Genomic DNA, 20,491 nt, shown 5'->3' on the forward strand with positions numbered 1-20,491 from the left:
AAAGAAAATCTTTTTCTATTCCTAATGTATCTCACGTACGTATAGTCTCCACAAATTCAAGTTATACCCACTTTACTTTAATTGATCTCGTCGCTACTGCCTATAAAGAAGAAAGAAGTAATAGGTAGGGATGACAGGATTTGAACCTGTGACATTTTGTACCCAAAACAAACGCGCTACCAAGCTGCGCTACATCCCTTTTCCAAATTAAATTGTTGTACAATGCCATTGTACACAATTCCTGTCTTCTTTTCCACATCATAATTTTCTTCTTCTTTCTTTCTCTATCTATATATAGAACCCTCGTGTCATTTCTTCTTTTTGGTCTCATATAATTAAGGAATTATATACATATAAAATCCAATATAATTTCGCCTATAAAAGAAGGATTACTTTTCCTTGGTAATATATAGGAAGAAGGGGTCATCTTTTTCTTTTTTAGGGATAGGAAAATTTCGTCGATATGGTTCATTTTATATATAGCATAACAATCTTGGGCAAGAGTTTATGATCATATATGTATTCCAACAAGGAAGGAGGATTTTCAATGCGGGATATAAAAACATATCTCTCTGTAGCACCCGTGCTAAGTACTCTATGGTTTGGTGCTTTAGCAGGTTTATTGATAGAAATTAATCGTTTATTCCCAGATGCTTTGTCATTCCCTTTTTTTTAATTCTAGTTATTGCTATGGGAGGGATAGATTTCTTCGTGATATGACAAAATTTGATCCTTTTCAATCTTTTTTTAGTATCGGAAGGAAAAAGAAAGAAAAGATGGATTGGGTTGAACCTCAGAGTCATTAAAAATTTGGTAAACCCCATTTTTGAAAATAGAAATTCAATTTAAAGGGGTACCCAAGCTAAATAAGGCCTCAGAAATCAGAGCATAGAAAAGGCGGGGCTGGCTAATTAAATGAAAGGATTTCGAACCAAAATCTTTGCTAATTCGACAAGGATTGTATTCTTTAATTATTTCTCTATTTTTTATTACTTAATTAAAGAATAAAAAAAAATTATTCTAATGAATTTTATTCTTCTTCTTCGGATTCAAAATAGAAGAATAAAAGAATAAGTAGAAGAATTAAGTTAAGTCAATCCAAAAAGAAAAGGAGGTTCATGGCCAAGGGAAAAGATGTTAGAATCAGAGTTATTTTGGAATGCATCAGTTGTGTTCGAAAAGGTGCCAATGAGGAATCGACGGGGATTTCTAGATATAGTACTCAAAAGAATCGCCACAATACACCCGGACAATTAGAATTCAAAAAATTTTGTCGTTATTGTCGCAAGCATACGACTCATCACGAAATAAAGAAATAGGAACATCGTGTGTTTGATCTTTCCAAACAACAGAAAGAGTAAGAACTTCATATTTAATATATAAAGAAAACATAGTATAGAATACAAAATACAAATCAACTCATCTGATTTCCGGTAGATATTATTTCATATGTATAGAGGGTATTCATATACTATAATATGAATCAAATAAGATATGGATCAAAGAAAAACTACTTCTTCTGGATCCTAAATTAATAAAATAAAGAAGTGAATTTTCAAATTTTCAAATTTTAAATAAGGAATAAATCATGTATACATCTAAACAACCTTTTCTTAAATCTAAGCAACCCTTTAGTAAATCCAAGCAAACTTTTAATAAATCCAAGCAACCCTTTCGTAAATCCAAGCAAACTTTTCGTAAATTCAAGCAACCTTTTCGTAAATCTAAACAACCTTTTCGTAGGCGTCCCCGGATTGGCCCGGGAGATCGAATTGATTATAGAAACATGAGTTTAATTAATAGATTTATTAGTGAACAAGGAAAAATATTATCGAGACGAATAAATAGATTAACCTTGAAACAACAACGATTAATTACTCTTGCTATAAAACAGGCTCGTATTTTATCTTTCTTACCGTTTCGTAACTATGAGAACGAAAAGCAATTTCAAGCCCAGTCAATTTCAATAATTACAGGTTCTAGACCCAGAAAAAATAGACATATTCCTCAATTAACGCAAAAGTACAATTCCAATCGAAACTTAAGAAACAACAACCAAAATTTAAGAAACAACAACCGGAACTTAAGTTCCGATTGTTGATGTTTTATTCGAATTCGAAAGGGCCAGACCTATATATATTATAAAGAAAGTAATCCAGCTCGTTGATTCCTACCACTTAATCTTAATTTATTGTATCTTCCCGGAGTTCCCTCCGGGAATTCATCTTTTATTATTCCAGTATATTACTTTATTTATACCTTTAATTGATGATCTTTATTTTATTGGAAATCGTGTAAAGATTATTTGGATTTGATACAGCTACTTGTGCAAGCATTTTACGATTAAGAATCAATTTCTTCTTGTACAGGTTGTGTATTAATTTACTATAACTATCGAATACTTTATATACCCGCGTTGCTGCGTTTATCCGAGTGATCCACAAACGACGAAAATCCCTCTTTTGCCTACCTCTATCTCGATGAGAGGAAACAAAAGCTCTTTTTACCTGTTGGGTAATCATTCGATTAAGTCTTAAATGAGCCCCTCTAAAGTTTGAGGCAAATGAACGCATTTTTGTTCGTCGTCTCCGGGCTATATATCCTCGCGGAACTCTGGTCATTGAATCAAATTAACCTTAATGAATAACTAATGATTTCTCTTCTTTTAGCCACCCTTTTTCTCATTAATAACAAAACTAATTATTCCGATATATAAAATATTAATTCCAATGGCTTTTGCTATAGTAACCTTCCCAACCACGATTTTTTATTCCACTCCGTTCAGTTATTTCTATACGAAATAACAAATTCATTCTAATAATACTAAAAAAAATAGTGGGTTCCATCGTTTCTATGGTTCCCTTTTAAACGGTGAGGCCCTCTCTATACACCGGAGCCCTTTCTTTCATCAAAAGGTATTGCGAACTTGTATAGTCCACATTCTTTGGCTCTACCTATCCATTATAGAGTAAATAGCTCTTTTCACAATAAGAGTTATCCATACAGTGACGGTATTTAATTATGAAAGTTGGCTAAGTAGCTGACCCTGTTAGTCCGTTCTTTTAAGATAAAGGAGCATAAGCCTTTTTCTTTTTATTACTATTTCCTCCGCTTAATGGATAACCATTTGCTACCAATGGGAGAATTGCTTCTTATTTCCAATTTAGATAATTGGATTTGCACCAAAGGAAACCATAAATTCCATATACCATAGAAATCTAGGATAGAGAAGCTATATCCTATTCATTGGTACTAATCATGGATACTTCAATTTTTTTTATATTTGTTTGAAGTCATGATCTGAACGAGTCGCACATACACCCTAGCACATGTTCCTCGACGCTGAGGGCATCCTTTAAGCGCGGCCGTTTTTCGAGCATTTCGTATTGGCTGTCTTGCGTTTCTAATAAGTTGTTTAACCGTCGGCATGTTGTATGTATATAGAAAAAAATGGATTGGTTTAGATCCATCTTAACCTGATGATTGCTCATCATGAAGTCTTTCTATTTTCTATTAAATCGAGGAAAACACGAATTTAGCTGTGAAATAACTTTACAAGAAATCCGGACACTACCAATCCTTAAACATTTCTGGAAACCACACTGGATCAGTATCGCAGTGCTTGTCAATCATTTCATCCCCTACAATATCGACAAGTCCATAAGCTTTGGCTTCGTCTGCTGACATAAAAACATCCCTTTCCATGTCTTCGGATACAACCCAAAAAGGCTTGCCTGTTCTTACTGCATAAACCCTTGTGATCATTTCGCGAACTTTGTGTAACTCTTCTACTTCTAGTAAAAATTCTGGTGTCCTTGCCCGATAATAAGCACTAGCAGGTTGGTGAAGCATAATCCTCGCGTGAGGGAATGCTATACGCTTGGTGGGTTCTCCTCCAAGCAGAATGAAGGACGCCATGGAGGCGGCTATTCCGAGGCATATTGTATATATATCTGGTGTCACCGTTTGCATCGTATCAAAAATAGCCATTCCTGAGATTAGCCACCCGCCTGGGGAGTTTATAAACAAAAAAATATCACTAATTCCATCTTCTATACTCAGATATACCATGAGACCTGTAATATGATTCGTGATCTCGCAACGAATCTCTTGACCTAAAAAAAGTGTCCTTTCTCGATACATAACATTGTATAAGTCAACCCAAGTCGCTTCTTCATCTCCAGGAATCCGGTAAGGTACTTTTGGAACACCAATGGGCATATTAGATTAATATTATTAAATTTAAGTAAGAAAACCACACTTTAATATGGAAACGTAAGAATGGAACAGAAAGAAAGAATCCGCAGTTTATTGTCTTAATTTTTATTCTTATTCTATATGAATATTATAGATTCTATTAATACGTAGATTGAAAGGTTATACATATAAGGAATGTAAGACAGATTGAATAAAGAAAAGGGAATGGGTGATTTGAATGCTAAACAAAGAGGGGTAGCGATCTATTCTTCGTTTTTTCCAAATTGGCCAAGTTACCCATTGCATATTGGCACTTATCGAGTATAGAATAGATCTGCTTCTCTTTCTTCTTATGAACAGAATTGGCTTCTTATTTTTAATGGAATGAAATAAATATTCGCGCTTTCTGACACAGAATCCCCTAGAAGGGTTAGGTACATAGGATATGGATAGTCTTTTTCAATGCGATAAAATAAAGCGACATCGTGTCTATTTTTCTTTGCTAAAGGGGTATTTCCATGGGTTTGCCTTGGTATCGTGTTCATACTGTCGTATTGAATGATCCGGGTCGATTGCTTGCGGTGCATATAATGCACACAGCTCTAGTTTCTGGTTGGGCTGGCTCAATGGCTTTATACGAATTAGCAGTTTTTGATCCCTCTGATCCTGTTCTGGATCCAATGTGGAGACAAGGTATGTTCGTAATTCCCTTCATGACTCGTTTAGGAATAACGGATTCGTGGGGTGGTTGGAGTATTTCAGGAGGAACTGTAACAAATCCGGGTATTTGGAGTTATGAAGGTGTGGCAGGTACGCATATTGTGTTTTCTGGCTTGTGTTTCTTGGCAGCGATCTGGCATTGGGTATATTGGGACCTAGAAATATTCTCTGATGAGCGGACGGGAAAACCCTCTTTGGATTTGCCCAAGATCTTTGGAATTCATTTATTTCTTGCAGGGGTGGCTTGCTTTGGCTTTGGGGCATTTCATGTAACGGGTTTGTATGGTCCTGGGATATGGGTATCCGATCCTTATGGACTAACTGGAAAAGTACAAGCTGTAAATCCAGCGTGGGGTGCAGAAGGTTTTGATCCTTTTGTTCCGGGGGGAATAGCTTCTCATCATATTGCTGCGGGTACATTGGGTATATTAGCGGGCTTATTCCATCTTAGTGTCCGTCCGCCTCAACGTCTATATAAAGGATTACGTATGGGCAATATTGAAACTGTACTTTCCAGTAGTATCGCTGCTGTTTTTTTTGCAGCTTTCGTAGTTGCTGGAACTATGTGGTATGGGTCAGCAACGACCCCAATCGAATTATTTGGGCCTACTCGTTATCAGTGGGATCAGGGATACTTTCAGCAAGAAATATATCGAAGAGTTAGCAATGGTTTAGCCGAAAATCTTAGTTTATCAGAAGCTTGGTCTAAAATTCCCGAAAAATTAGCCTTTTATGATTATATTGGTAATAATCCGGCAAAAGGGGGATTATTCAGAGCAGGCTCAATGGACAATGGGGATGGAATAGCTGTTGGATGGTTAGGACATCCCGTCTTTAGAGATAAAGAAGGACGTGAGCTTTTTGTACGCCGTATGCCTACTTTTTTTGAAACATTTCCGGTTGTTTTGGTAGATGAGGAGGGAATTGTTAGAGCAGACGTTCCTTTTAGAAGAGCAGAATCCAAATATAGTGTTGAACAAGTAGGTGTAACGGTGGAGTTCTATGGTGGCGAACTTAATGGAGTAAGTTATTCTGATCCTGCTACTGTAAAAAAATATGCGAGGCGTTCTCAATTAGGGGAAATTTTTGAATTAGACCGGGCTACTTTGAAATCTGATGGTGTTTTTCGCAGCAGTCCAAGGGGTTGGTTCACTTTTGGTCATGCTACCTTTGCTTTGCTCTTCTTTTTCGGACACATTTGGCATGGCGCTAGAACATTGTTCCGAGATGTTTTTGCTGGTATTGATCCAGATTTGGATGCTCAAGTGGAATTTGGAACATTCCAAAAAGTGGGAGATCCAACTACAAGGAAACAGGCAGTTTGATACACATTGTTATAGTATCTTTCACCTCTCTTTTTTGATTTGACATGGGAAACATCTCCCATCCTTTCTTTGACTCTTTTTCTTTCTTTATATGGGAAATTATCCCAAATGACAAATGAATAGGTGTGGAAGTTATAATTGTAAATAAACCAGGATCGAATCTATGGAAGCATTGGTTTATACGTTCCTTTTAGTTTCGACTTTAGGGATAATTTTTTTCGCTATCTTCTTCCGAGAACCACCTAAGGTTCCACCAACTCCAACTAAAAGAATAAAATAATTTCATTTAAGTAAGAAGTCCCCCTATCTGGGAGACTTCTTACTTAAATTAGTCTCCGTGTTCTTCGAATGGATCTCTTAATTGTTGAGAGGGTTGCCCAAACGCGGTATATAAGGCATACCCAGTAAAGCTTACAAGTAAACCAGATATGGAGATGGCGACTAAAGTTGCTGTTTCCATTTTTATAGAATTTCAAGATTACAATGGATCTACGAAAAGATCGTGTATTTACAACTACAACGGAATAGTATACAAAGTCAACACCAATGATTAAATAGAATTTATGGCTACACAAACCGTTGAAGATAGTTCTAAACCTAGGCCAAAACGAACTGGTGCAGGTAGTTTACTGAAACCCTTGAATTCGGAATATGGGAAAGTCGCCCCGGGTTGGGGGACTACTCCTTTTATGGGGATCGCAATGGCTTTATTCGCTATATTCCTATCTATCATTTTAGAAATTTATAATTCTTCCGTTTTACTGGACGGAATTTTAACCAATTAGGTTTCTACTAACTAAAACTAGGAAGTCAGAGTTTTTCCATCCAAAAAAGCCTTTCTAGTTTAAGATCTACATTTCTAGATATTATGGTAGTTCGACCGCGGAATTTTTTTGTTTCGGTATCTCTGGAATATGAGTGTGTGACTTGTTAGAATTGATCCTATTGATAATACATAGAAAGGGCCTGTTATCTCTATCAAGATGATTCTAATTCGTCAGATATTATTTATTCTAGTATCTGGAACACGAAATAGATAGAGTGGATCAAAAAAAAATGGAACTATGATTCATACTCACTATTAAGACCTCGCAACCAGACTGAAAAATTCAAGTAGTTCTTAAATAAAAATAAAAAAGAAATTTTCTTCCTTCCAATTTTGTTTGCCCAAAAGACAACTTTTTTTCTCTCGATTTTGTCGAGTCATTACACTGATTCAATAAATGATTATCAAGCGGTTCTTATTCGAAGAACCCTTGCCTTTTGTTTAGCTTGAGACTAAATCATCGTGGCTCTAGTATGAATCTAAGGTTTTAATTGAACTGATTCATAGGATCTCAACAAGATAATTTCTATATTACGCATAAAAAAACAAATCCTTTATAGGGAAGAGAAAAGTCAAGAAGCCTCTAATGACCAACATAAGGGAAAGGAAGAAAGAAAGACGCGCCAACTTGAGATTTTTTGGCATTATCATCACAAAGAAGATATTCCGGATTTTTCTTATTTGATATCTTCAAGGCAAATCGACCCAATTCAGTGGCTGATGAAGTTTTGAACCTTTTTTCTAATATTCGTTGAAAATTTTTGTGTTTCTGCTTGAGCCGTACGAGATGAAATTTTCATATACGGCTCTTAGAGGGGGACTCGGGTTAGTTACCTATCTCAATAAAGTATATGATTGGTTTGAGGAACGTCTTGAGATTCAGGCAATTGCAGATGATATAACTAGTAAATATGTTCCTCCCCATGTCAACATATTTTATTGTTTAGGGGGAATTACACTTACTTGTTTTCTAGTACAAGTCGCTACCGGTTTTGCTATGACTTTTTACTACCGACCAACCGTTACAGAGGCTTTTTCCTCGGTTCAATACATAATGACCGAGGCCAACTTTGGTTGGTTAATCCGATCAGTTCATCGATGGTCAGCAAGTATGATGGTTTTAATGATGATCCTGCATGTATTTCGTGTGTATCTCACAGGGGGATTTAAAAAACCCCGCGAATTAACTTGGGTCACAGGTGTGGTTTTGGCTGTTTTGACTGCATCATTTGGTGTAACTGGTTATTCTTTGCCTTGGGATCAAATTGGCTATTGGGCAGTCAAAATTGTGACAGGTGTACCTGACGCCATTCCGGTAATAGGATCGCCTTTAGTGGAGTTATTACGCGGAAGTGCTAGTGTGGGCCAATCCACTTTGACTCGTTTTTATAGTTTACATACCTTTGTACTGCCTCTGCTTACTGCCGTATTTATGTTAATGCACTTTCCAATGATACGTAAGCAAGGTATTTCGGGTCCTTTATAGGGAAGGCATATCATAGAGAATTATAATTATCATATATCATATCGGGTAGGTTTTGGTATTTCATTGCTACAAGCATGGGTTATTGTAAAATAACACATGTCATTTGGATACTTCTCTTCAACTCCAAAGTATTTTTATACAATACAAATAGTTGAAGTTAATTTTACGAAAGAAAAAAGGCGGATTATGGGAGTGTGTGACTTGAATTATTGATTTGGCCATGCAGATAAAGAATTGGATCTGCCACATTAGAATTCACAACCAAAGGTGTCTCCGCATCCAATCAACATGTAAGTCCCCTACCTAGGAAGGATAGGCTGGTTCACTTGAGGAGAATATCTTCTATGATCATACCGCAACCATGTCATCCATGAACAGGCTCCGTAAGATCCCATAGAGTAGAAATGGAATAAGTCATGTGACATGATCCAGTTCTCTATTTATTACACTTACCTTTTTATTATAGTATGGAAATGCATTCATTTTCTTTGCATCGATTGTGATCCGCAATACTATCGGAGTAAAAGAAGGGATCTAAGGAAGAATGTAGGCTAAACTTTTTGATTTTTTATTAGTAACAAGTAAATATTTTGTTTGGAGGTAAGAAACTTGCGATATTGAGGGGATAAATACCAACTAATCAAGAGACATGAGACAATCCACAAAGCAATTGATCATGATCAAATTTGTAAGCCCACTTGGATATTGAGCATTTACCCATAAGAATAGGATTATTTTCAATGAGTAGTTGTAGGTGCAACTTCGGAAAAGAGAATCTGATAAAGCTTTTCTTGCCTAGAGTCATTGAGTCATTATAAACCTTAATTCTATTAAGGATCTTCCGCGGTCTTATTTCTTTCACTCTTGCTCGAGCCGGATGATGATAAATTCTCATGTCCGGTTCCTTTGGGGGATGGATCCTAAAGAGTTCACCTATCCCAATAACAAAGAAACCAGACTTAAATGATCCTGTATTAAGAGCTAAATTAGCTAAAGGGATGGGACATAATTATTACGGGGAACCCGCATGGCCCAACGATCTTTTATATATTTTTCCAGTAGTAATTCTAGGTACTATTGCATGTAATGTAGGTTTAGCGGTTCTCGAGCCATCAATGATTGGTGAACCGGCAGATCCGTTTGCAACTCCTCTGGAAATATTACCCGAGTGGTACTTCTTTCCCGTGTTTCAAATACTCCGTACGGTACCCAATAAGTTATTGGGCGTTCTTTTAATGGTTTCTGTGCCAACAGGCTTATTGACAGTACCTTTTCTAGAGAATGTCAATAAATTCCAAAATCCATTTCGCCGCCCAGTAGCTACGACCGTTTTTTTAATCGGTACTGTAGTAGCTCTTTGGTTAGGTATTGGAGCAACATTACCCATTGATAAATCATTAACTTTAGGTCTTTTTTAGATATTTTTTGATTCATTCAACCGTGAAGTACCATAGGTATCTAGGAAATAGTTACTTCCAAGTGAATCTTCCCTAGATACCTAAAATCCATTTTATTATGATCCATTTCGCGAAAATATAGATTGTACCAAAGATGCTAAATTGTTTTCTTTTTATTCTAACTCGAAAAAGAAGAAGAAAAAAAATTGCAATGGATTTAAAACGAGAGTTTATTCTTAAGTAAATCAATTGGGAGATGCTTCTCTAGAGTGTCCCATATATGTTTTCTATCTTCCATACGAAAACTGTCAATTCTCAGAAGATCTTCTTCAGTCTTACTCAAAAGGTCCAATAGTGTATGTATATTGGCCCTTTTTAGACAATTATACGTTCTAGAAGTCAATTCTAATTGATCAATAAAAATACAATTCAATGGAATTCCTTTTTTGTTTTTCTTTAGATTAGTTAATCTTTTTTGAAAAGTAAAAAGGGGTGGAGTAAACCTGTTTTTATTTTCTTCGAAACTAGCGCCCTCTTCCTCCGCGTGTAGAAAAGGAAGAAATAAATCAATCAAATTACGAGAAGCCTCATAAAGTGCTTCCTTAGGGGTTAAACTTCCATTAGTCCATATTTCTAGAAAAAGTATCTCGTGTTTTTCATTTCCATTCCCACAAGAAAAAATACTATAATTCACATTTCGAACAGGCATGGATACAGCATCTATAGGATAACTTCCATCTTGATAGTTCTTTCTGAGTTCTGTCTGATATCCACGATCTCTCTTGATCTGTAAATCAATACAGAAATCAATGGGCTCTGTCAAGTTAGCTATAGGTTGTGCCGTATCAACGATTTCTACGGAAGGCGGTAAGATGATATCTTGAGCAGTTATGTATCTAGGACCTTTGACGCAAATGGATGCGTCTCTAACTCCATAGAGATTACTTCTCAATACAATTTCTTTCAAATTTAGTAAAATTTCTTGTACGGATTCTTCAATACCTGCTATTGTAGAATACTCGTGCGGCACGCTCCCAAATTTTGCACGTGTGATACATGTTCCTTCTATTTCTCCAAGTAAAGCTCTTCGCAAGGCAATACCGACGGTGTCCGCTTGACCTTTTCTAAGCGGGGACAGAATGAAACGACCATAATAAAGGCGCTTACTATCTACTCTTGATTCAACACACTTCCACTGTAGTGTTTGAGTGGATCCTGCTACCTCCTCTCGAACCATAATAGACTAGTATTATTATTTTATCATTGAATCGTTTATTTCTCTTGAAATGAAAGTTGAAAGCGGGTTAATTCTTTTACAGACGTCTTTTTTTAGGCGGTCGACATCCATTATGCGGCATAGGTGTTACATCGCGTATACAACTTAATCGCACACCACTTTTAGCAATGGCTCGTAATGCGGCATCTCTTCCACTACCAGCGCCCTTTACCATAACTTCTGCTCGTTGCAAACCTACTGTACGAATAGCATCTACTGCTGTTCTTTGACCAGCATAGGGTGATGCTTTTCTTGAGCTTTTGAATCCACAAGTACCGGCCGAGGACCAAAAAACCACCCGACCTTGTGGGTCTGTAACAGTTATAATGGTATTGTTGAAACTAGCTTGAACATGAATAACCCCTTTTGTTATTCTACGTGCACTCTTCCGTAAACTAAAACGTGCATTCCTACGTAAACCAATACGCACTTTCTTACGTGAACCAATTTTTGGTATAGCTTTTGCCATATTTTATTATCTCATAAATATGAGTTAGAAATAAAAAAAAGAAAAAAAGATACAAAGATATCCGTTTCAGGGTAAAATAAACCCTTTACTTTAATTATTTTAAATGAAATTATTTTATTTGGAATTGGAACATTTCCGCGGGTACTTTTTTTTACTTTTTAGAAAGTAAAGTTCTTTTTCGAAAGATTACCCCTGTCTTTGTTTATGCTTCGGATTAGAGCAAATGACTCTAATTCGTCCACGCCTACGAATCAGTCGACATTTTGTACAAATTTTACGAACGGAAGCTCTTATTTTCATATTTCCGTATCCTTTTTTAAACTATGAATCTAATCTTTTGGAAAAAATAAGTCTCTTCGCTTGAATTTTAGAACTTAGAATTTATTACCCTAGAAAAAAAAAGAAAAACCTAATCCTTTGAATCTTTGGTATCCTTCAAATCTTCGCTATCCTTCAAATCTTCGCTATCCTTCGAGTCTTCGATACGCTTCGAATCCTTATGGGGAAGTCTATAAATTATACGTCCCTTGCTTGAATCATAACGACTTACTTCAATTTTGACCCTATCCCCCATCAGTATTCGTATAGAACTAGACCGTATCTTTCCTGAAATATAGCCTAGGATGATGGTGTCATTCTCTAGCCGAACGCGGAACATTCCATTGGGTAGGGCTTCCGTAACTAAACCTTCGAAAGTTACTTTTGCTTCTCTCGGGTTTTTTTTTTCTCTCCTATTTTTTTTTTCTGTCATATTTTTTTTCTCCTATTTTTCTATTTTTATTTTAAAAATAGGAAGGGCGAGATAGAATTCGAGCACTATAGGCGGGGCGATTACCATATATAACATAAGACTTCTCCCCCAATTCTGTTTAGTCGAGCTTCTCGATCTGTCATTATTCCTCGAGAAGTAGAAAGAATAGCAATTCCCATTCCACCCAAAACTTTAGGAATTCCTTGATAGTTGGTATAAATTCGTAAGCCGGGTCGGCTGATACGCTTTAAAAAGGTTCTTGTTCTATATATTCCTTTTATAGTCTTTCTCTTTTGATGTCGCAAAGTTGAAACCAAGAAATATCTGTTACGTTCCTGATGTTTCCGAACACTTTCAATAAAACCCTCTCGTAGAAGTATTTTAACAATGTTTTCGGTAATATTTGTAGATACTACTCGAACTGTTCCTTTTTTATTCATGTCCGCATTTCTTATAGAGGTTAGTAAATCAGCAATAGTGTCCTTGCCCATAAGACTCTAATTCTAGGTTCCTCCTAATTTTTCTATAATCAACATGTTTTCTTTTTTTTTTTTTCATTTTGGATTTTAAAACATATACGTAAAACACAATCTACTAAATTAATTCTTTGGTCTCAATTTCGCCTACTAGTATTTATAATACTTCAGGAGCTAATGAAACTATTTTGGTAAAATTCAATTCTCTCAATTCCTCGGCAATCGCGCCAAAAACTCGAGTTCCTTTTGGATTGCCTTTTTGATCAATTATAACCGCAGCATTGTCATCATAGCGGATTATTATACCGTCTTCGCATTTGAACTCTTTACATGTACGTACAATTACAGCTCGAATTACTTCGGATCTTTCTAGAGGCATTTGGGGCAATGCGTCTTTGATTACAGCAACAATAACATCACCAATACGAGCATATCGCTGATTACCAGCAGCTCCTATGACTCGAATACACATCAATTTTCGAGCTCCACTATTATCTGCTACATTTAAAAGGGTCTGAGGTTGAATCATATTATTTTGATTTCAATTTGTTATTTCAATGCAAAAGGATGAAAGAAATATTGTCTTTCCAGAAAGAAAAACCGAGCATTTTTTTTTATCTTCCATACCCCTTTTAGGGTTCTATATCTCTAATCGAATAAATTGACTTCGTATGGGCATTTTACTGGCAGCTATGGAGATAGCTGCTCTAGCTACAGTTTCAGATACTCCCCCCATTTCATAAAGTATACGACCAGGTTTAACAACGGATACCCAATATTCGGGGGACCCCTTTCCCGAGCCCATACGTGTTTCCGTGGGTCTTAGTGTAACCGGTTTGTCGGGAAATATACGTACCCATATTTTTCCACCACGACGTGCATATCGTGTTATTGCTCTTCGTCCTGCTTCTATCTGTCTCGCCGTGATCCAAGCGGGTTCAAGTGCTTGAAGAGCATATCTACCAAAACAAATACGATTGCCTCGGCAGGATTTTCCTTTCATTCTTCCTCTATGTTGTTTGCGAAATCTGGTTCTTTTGGGGTTATAGTCGATGGTTCTCTTTCTTAGTTCCATCTCTACTGCAAAACTGGACATGAGAGTTTCTTCTCATCCAGCTCCTCGCGAATGGAATCAGAAAGCATGTAAATTTCTCTAATTCATAATATTCCAAAATATTACGGTACGGATAGATACACATTAATAGATAATAGAAAAAGTTCGGTTTTTTTTATATTGAATTTGTTAAAACAGAAAAATATAATATATAGTCAAAAAAGAAGATCTAGAATATATCCAGATGTGTGTGTATATTTATCTAAATTCTATATTTATAGATAATGTAATCCTTCTTAAAAAAATCCTTATTTTTACTCTTATTGAATCGCGGTAAAGTATTCTAATTCAATAAGAATTTCGCGGGCGAATATTTACTCTTTCCTGTCTTATTTGTTAATTTATAAACTTACCAAATAAGACAATTTTTTTGGTTTGTTCCGCCATCCCACCCAATGAAGTGTTAGGATTCTTTTCAATAAAATCCTATGGAATCATAGGTTCTGTCGTTCCCACTGCTTCTCCTTGAATGGTTAGGTCTGAATCCCGCAACGGAGCTTCCAAAAAATTTCTTTCCGAGTTAATTTTCTCAGTTTTATTAACCCGGGCGGCTCTTTATTATTGCTTTAAATTTGTAGTTCTTGTTTCAAGTTACAATTTTTAATTCTCTATTATTTTTATTATATTGATGCTTTATCACATTGCCTTTTATGATGTAATTCATAGACCATACATAGTGGAATCCTATATCTTATTTATTTCCTCTTCCTTCTTTCTATCATCCCTCCCTTTATCCACATCCCTTTAGTTTTGCTTCACAACCTAGAATCCCTTTTCTTTTTTAGAGAAAAAATTGCAGTTGCTACAACTATATGACACATCTACTCATTTATGTTATGATAGAGGTATTTATTCATATAGTGACTGTTTCTTAGTTAGGATCTCGACAATACGAAGCAATAGGTTGGTTATTAGTTAATTTTCTATAATTACTAAGTTTTTTTCTTAAAAAAAAGAAAAAAATAACGAGTCACACACTAAGCATAGCAATTATATTAAATGATTTATCAATTTTCATTAAATCTTATAGAAAGAGGTATAATTTCTTCTTTTGCAGGGATTTCAGGAAAAAAGTCTCTTGTCATTTTTTATTCTATCAATGGACAGAATCCGAAGACAAGATTACTTATTCTTCGTCTACGAATATCCAAATTTTTACACCTAATACTCCATAGATAGTCCGAATTGGATAGCAGCAATAATCAATTTTAGCGCGAATTGTTTGGAGGGGAAGTCTACCCTTTTTAATAGATTCGGCGCGTGCAATTTCTTTTCCTCCGAGACGACCCGCAATTTTTACTTTTACTCCCCTTATATCTGCTTTTTTAGTTAATTCAATGGCTTTTTTCATTGCCTTTCGGAATGAAACTCTATTTTTTAATTGGAAAGCTATATATTCTGCAAGAATGTTAGGCTGTCTATAAGGTTCTTTAACTTTTTCGATAGAAATATTAAATCTCTGGTTTACAGAGTTAATTTCCTTTTGTAGATCTTTCTCTAATTCTTCGATTGCTCCTTTTTTCTTTAATAAATTTGGGAATCCAATATGGATTATGACGTGGATCGTATCGATTTCTTTTTGGATTTCTATATGTGTAATTACTTCGGAACTTGAACCTGAGTCCATTTTTCTATTATGTGTAATTACTTCGGAACTTGAGTCTGATTCTATTTTTCTATTCGAGCCCTTTTTCCTATTCTTTTGTATATAGTTCTTGATACAATCCCTTATTTTTTTATCTTCCTGTAGACCTTCAGAATAATTTTTTGGTTGTGCGAACCAAAAGGAATGGTGTTTTTGGGTTGTACCAAGTCTGAAACCGAGTGGATTTATTTTTTGTCCCATATTTTTCTATTCTATATTTTTTTTACTGGGAATCGAAATCTTAGATGGATCTAAAGGTTATTTAGATTTCTTTACTATATTTAGTACAATTGTTATATGACACATGCTTTTTTTTATGGGGAAACTACGTCCTCGAGCTCGAGGTCTGAATTTCTTCATAATAGTACTCCTACTGACTTCGGCTTTAGTAATAAATAAATTCGCTTTGTCGAAATCCCTATAATGAGTAGCATTTGCGGCTGCCGAATAAACCAACTTTAAGATGGGATAAGATGCTCGATAGGGCATGAGGTTCAGTATCATAACAGTTTCCTCGTAGTAACGCCAGCGAATCTCGTCAAGAACTCTTTGTGCTTTGAAAACAGACATAGGGATACGTTTTTGTGCTTTGAAAACTCTCTCGAACTTAAGTAGACGATCGGTTGGAACTTTCCTTGCGAGTTTCCTTAGCCCACTTTTCTTCTTCTTTATCCTAGGGATATACTTTACTAGTTTGAAACTTGTCATAAATAAGGTTATTCCCCGCCTACCTTTACTTTATTTTGAATCTTTTTTTCTTCTTAATCTTTCTATTCAGAATTCAGTTAACGACGAGATTTAGTATCCTTTCTTGCATTTTCATAACTCGTGAAATGCCGAGTAGGCACGAATTCCCCCAATTTGCGACCTACCATAGGATTTGTTATGTAAATAGGTATATGTTCCTTTCCATTATGAATCGCGATTGTATGGCCAACCATTGTGGGTAGAATGCTAGATGCCCGGGACCACGTTACTATTGTTTCTTTCTCCTCCTTCATATTGACCTTTTCTATCTTTGCCAATAAATGATGAGCTACAAAAGGATTCGTTTTTTTTCGTGTCACAGCTGATTACTCCTTTTTTCCTTTTTAAAGAGTGGCATTCTATGTCCAATATCTCGATCGAAGTACGGAGGTCAGAATAAATAGAATAATGATCAATGGAAAAAAGAAAAAAATCCTTTAGCTGGATAAGGGGCGGATGTAGCCAAGTGGATCAAGGCAGTGGATTGTGAATCCACCATGCGCGGGTTCAATTCCCGTCGTTCGCCCATCGCATTATTGCAAATTCCAAAAATGCAATTTTCCATATTCCTAGTTACGTATTTACTTACGGCGACGAAGAATAAAACTATCGCTATATTTTTTCCTTTTCCTAGTTCTTCTTCCAAGCGCAGGATAACCCCAAGGGGTTGTGGGTTTTTTTCTACCAATGGGAGCTTTCCCTTCACCGCCCCCATGGGGGTGGTCCACAGGGTTCATAACTACCCCTCTTACTACGGGGCGTTTACCTAGCCAACACTTAGATCCGGCTCTACCCAAACTTTTTTGGTTCACCCCAACATTACCCACTTGTCCGACTGTTGCTAAGCAGTTTTGGGATACTAAACGGACCTCCCCAGATGGTAATCTTAAAGTGGCCGATTTACCCTCTTTTGCAATGAGTTTCGCTACAGCACCTGCTGCTCTAGCTAATTGCCCACCCCTTCCACGTGTGATTTCTATGTTATGCATGGCCGTGCCTAAGGGCATATCGGTTGAAGTAGATTCTTCTTTTCTCTCAAAAAACCCCTTCCCAAACTGTACAAGCTTCTTCCAAAGCATACGGCTTTCTAGATGTATATGACGATCTCTAGACAGATGGATCTTATATGAATCATATGATGAAGTACCACATGAGTGGATATATAGGAAAGGAATCCAAATCTGCCGAATCGCTCATGTTATGATCTTCTACATCCTAGGTCTCTGCGTTCCGTCATCTGGCTTATGTTCTTCATGTAGCATTCAGATCGAATGACTCTATGAAATTACGTCGATACTTCCACATATTATGGGTAACGTAGGAGACATCCCTATTTTCCCCCGGGGGTCTTAATTACCACTGCTTAGCTTTCAATTTGCCTCTGACCATCAAATTAAATGTGAATAACCCGTCCTCCTCTCTTTGAAACAAGGGGCGCTTCCGGTTCTGTGCGTGCTTCAAACAATTTTGTCTTCTCCATATTACCATATCTCTAGAGCCAATAATTTTCTATGAGGAACTACTGAACTCAATCACTTGCTGCCGTTACTCAACAGTTTTCTGTTGAGGTCTATCCCGTAGAGGTAGTCAAATTGGATCAGTGATCGATTTCTAGGTTTCGTCGTAAACCTAATTGGTTACTTCCAATTACGTAAATCAATAGTTCAAACCGCACTCAAAGGTAGGGCATTTCCCATTGATATAGGAACTTTTGTACCAGAAACAATAGTATCTCCAATTATAGCCCCTCTGGGATGTAAAATATATCTCTTCTCACCATCCCCATAGTGTATGAGACAAATGTATGCATTTCGATTAGGGTCGTATTCTATGGTTACGATTCTACCAGATATGTCTTTTTGATTCCGTCGAAAATCTATTTTACGGTATAGGCGCTTATGACCTCCCCCTCTATGCCTTGCGGTAATGATTCCTCTGGAATTACGACCTTTACCACAACGGTGCCGTCCATGGATCAAATTATTTCGTGGATTGGATTTCACTTGCCTGTCTACGGTTCCCTTGCGTGTGCTCGGGATAGGTGTTTTGTATAAATGTTTCGCCGTATTATTAAGTATTCTCCTTTAGTTTTTTTCTCTATCTAGAAGTGGAATAGAATAACCCGGTTGAAGGGTAATGATCATACGTCTGTAATGCATTGTATGGCCCAGAATAGGTCCTATTCTTCTACCTTTTCCAGGTAGTCGATGGCTATTCACAGCTACCACCTTAACACCAAAGAAGAGTTCGACCCAATGCTTTATTTCTGTCTTAGTGAATCCCGATTCGACATTAAAAGTATATTGATTCTTTCCCAATAAACGAAGACTTTTTTCTGTAAATACTGCGTATTTGATTCCATCCATAAATCGACTTTCCCTCCTATGCTCTGAGTTCCAGTATCGATAAGAATTCGAGTTCTTATTGTTCTTATGTTATGGTATGAATATACCATACCAATTCGTTATGTATGGATGATGGATGAGATTCCATGGATAGAGAGCCAGTTCCAATAGACTTATGGAATGTTCCCGTTCGTGTGCATCCAGCAGGAATTGAACCCGCAAATTTACCAATTATGAGTTGGGCGCTTTAACCATTCAGCCATGGATGCTTAACAGGGATCATCGTACATCGTAAATAACCAATTTTCATATAGAAAGACATATCATAGAAAAATGAAATCGAAAATATTCCGAGATGGCAAATATTCGGAGATGACTATGAAAACACCTCTCTGGATCCTCGAATTGAAAGAGAGATTGAGAGGGGATCAAGAATCCTAATTCTCGCTATTTGGAATGGATCCAATTCTATTGAGTCTGACTCATAGTGATCATTTCTCTTTAGCAAAGAATGACCTTGGTTATCAAAGGATTGAACAACCGGGATCCATTTACTTATGATACCTAGTTGGCATTGATAACAAGGATCTAATGAATTATGAGTTTAATAGATCCTCTTTAGCAGAAAGACGTATATTCCTTGCTCATTATCAGACAATCACTATTCCCAAACCTCGTGTGGGACTAATCGTTTTCATTTACCATCTCATGGAAAACCCTTTTCGTTCCGCTTAGCCCTATCGGGTATTTTAGTGATAGGTTCTGTAGGAACTGGACGATCCTATTTGGTCAAATACCTAACGAAAAATTACGATTTTCCTTTCATTAAGGTACGAGGGCTTCTTATTCCACAAGAACGAAAGCACCTTTTCATTCTTTCATATACTAGGGGTTTTTACTTGGAAAAGACAATGTTCCATACTAAAGGATTCGGGTCCATAACCACGAGTTCCAGTGCACTAGATCTTGTAGCACTTAGCAACGAAGCCCTATCCATTAGTATTCCACATAAGAAATCCATTCTAGAAAAAAATACAATTAGATTAGCTCTTCATAGACAAACTTGGGGTTTGCGAGCCAAGGTAAGATCGGCTCGGGATCATGGGACCCTTTTCTATCAGATAGGAGGGGCTCTTGTACAAAATAGACTTACTAAGTAATAACCCCATAGAATCTATCTATATAAAGATAAAGAGGCAATCGTGTCAGGAAGCGGGTTTTTCTTTGGCCAAAAGGTACTTCGAACTTGGAACGAGCATGAAGAGATTAACGAGACTTCTTTCTCTTTTGAGTTTTTCTGGCGGACCTGCCGCGCAAGATCTTTGGTCTTCCCCTGGAACCGATGAAAAAAAGTGGATCGCTTCTTATGTACTCGCTCAGAATGATTCTTCTCTATCTATAGTTCATGGCCTATTAGAAGTAGAAGGTGCTCTGGTGCAATCCTTACCGACAGAAAAAGATTGCAGTCAGGTTGATAATAGTCGAGTGACATTACTTCGTCGGTCCGAACTAAGGAATCTGTTAGAAATGTTTTGAAATGGATATTGTTCTCTCTTTGATCAGGGATTGCTATATGAAAAGAAGTGGAGTTTGAAAAAGGGAACGGAATGCTCAAACCGGAACTGCTAGAGGAACGAATTTTCAATAGCATAACTTGGGCTCCTAGAATATGGCGCCCTTGGGACAATCTATTTGATTGCAGGGTTTTGTTCCGAAG

At 36.7% G+C, this 20,491-nt stretch overlaps 1 non-coding gene across 1 annotated transcript; it reads right to left on the reverse strand.

Annotated features, from left to right (window-relative positions):
* Positions 1-125: 125 nt before the first annotated feature.
* On the reverse strand, positions 126-199 carry TRNAP-UGG (transfer RNA proline (anticodon UGG)). The gene has a single exon. It is a non-coding gene; the product is annotated as a tRNA-Pro (tRNA).
* Between the last annotated feature and the right edge of the window lie 20,292 nt (positions 200-20,491).

This window comes from Triticum urartu, unplaced genomic scaffold (assembly GCF_056163025.1).
Source record: "Triticum urartu cultivar PI428250 unplaced genomic scaffold, HENAU_Tu73 scaffold2, whole genome shotgun sequence".
NCBI lineage: Eukaryota > Viridiplantae > Streptophyta > Magnoliopsida > Poales > Poaceae > Triticum > Triticum urartu.